This window comes from Tupaia chinensis, unplaced genomic scaffold, assembly GCF_000334495.1.
Source record: "Tupaia chinensis unplaced genomic scaffold, TupChi_1.0 Scaffold000436_1, whole genome shotgun sequence".
NCBI classification, from domain to species: Eukaryota; Metazoa; Chordata; class Mammalia; order Scandentia; family Tupaiidae; genus Tupaia; species Tupaia belangeri.
Genome location: NW_006159941.1, coordinates 1,383,871 through 1,385,189, shown reverse-complemented (window position 1 = coordinate 1,385,189; position 1,319 = coordinate 1,383,871).

Here is a 1,319-nt window from a genome sequence, read left to right as displayed (position 1 = left end):
TGAGATCTCCTCATAAATAAGGAGATAATTACAAAAATAAAGAAGAGTATATTTAGGAGCCAGAACAGAATTTCCTAGACCCAGAACCAAAAAGAAATGACGGACAGAACCGACTCACAAATTTACATTTTCTTCAGCAGAAACCACTAAAGACAAAAGTACGAAACCCAGTAAATAGACTAGGAGACAATATTTATAACAAATATTATAGGCAAAGTGTAATAATCCTAAATATTCCAAATCATTAAGAAAAAGACAAAAACGAGTAAGGGATATAAATAAACAATTCGGTAAGAAGAAATACAAGGGCCCTTGTCTTAGTTCAGGCTGCTATAAGGAATTTCCACAGACTGAGTGCTTAAACGAGAACCACTTGTTTCTCACTGTTCTGGAGGCTGAGCAGTCCAAGACAGAGATGTCAGCAGATCTGATGTCTGACGAGGGAGCACGGGAGCACTTCCTGGTCTCCAGAGAGCTGTCTTCTCATTGTTCTCCATGGTGGAGAGCAGAGGGAGAAAACACAAGCTCTCTGTGTCTTTTTCTCTCTTTCTTTTTTTTTAAAATTTGCTACAGGGCATGTGCATTTGTTGGGCAGAGACAGAGAGAGAAGGAAAGTAAGAAATCACTCTTCAGAGGAGATAGCCACACCTCAATCTATTCTCCTCTCCGGATTTTGGGCAGACATGCCCATGTGCCTGGTGTAGTTTTCAAGTCACTGGTCTAGGACTCAGATTGGATCCCATGTGGAAACCAGTCACCTTAAACTCCATACCACCTACTGGCCCTTTTATGTCTTTTTTTTTTTTTTAAGAATTATTTATTTATTTATTCACATGAGTTTTGCCAGAGAAAGACAAGAGAGAGCGAGAGAGAGAGAGAGAGAGAGAGAGAAAGAGAGGGAGAAAGCAAGCCACCAGGTCCAGGACTTGAACCGTGGTCAGCCATGTGGGAATTCCAGCACGTTAACCAACATGCCACCTGCTGGCCCCCCCCTTTCATGTCTTTTTATAAGAACTTATTCTCAGGACCAGCACTTGGCATAAGGATCACATCACCGGACTCCCACATGGCTGACTCCCATATGACAAGTCCCAAACCCAGTGTTTCAGAACTCATGCTGGACAAGTGTGTGTACTTGCCCAAAATCCCTAGAGGAGAATGGAGGAGAAGGAATTGTGGTGTGGCCATCCCTCCCTGGGGTGTGATTTCTCACTTTGTTTCTCAGTCTCTGGTGAGTACATTCACCCTACAGCAAAAATCTCTAAGAGCATCTATCCTGGAGCCAACCCAGAGGGCGTTACTGTCTAGGCTGTAGCGGC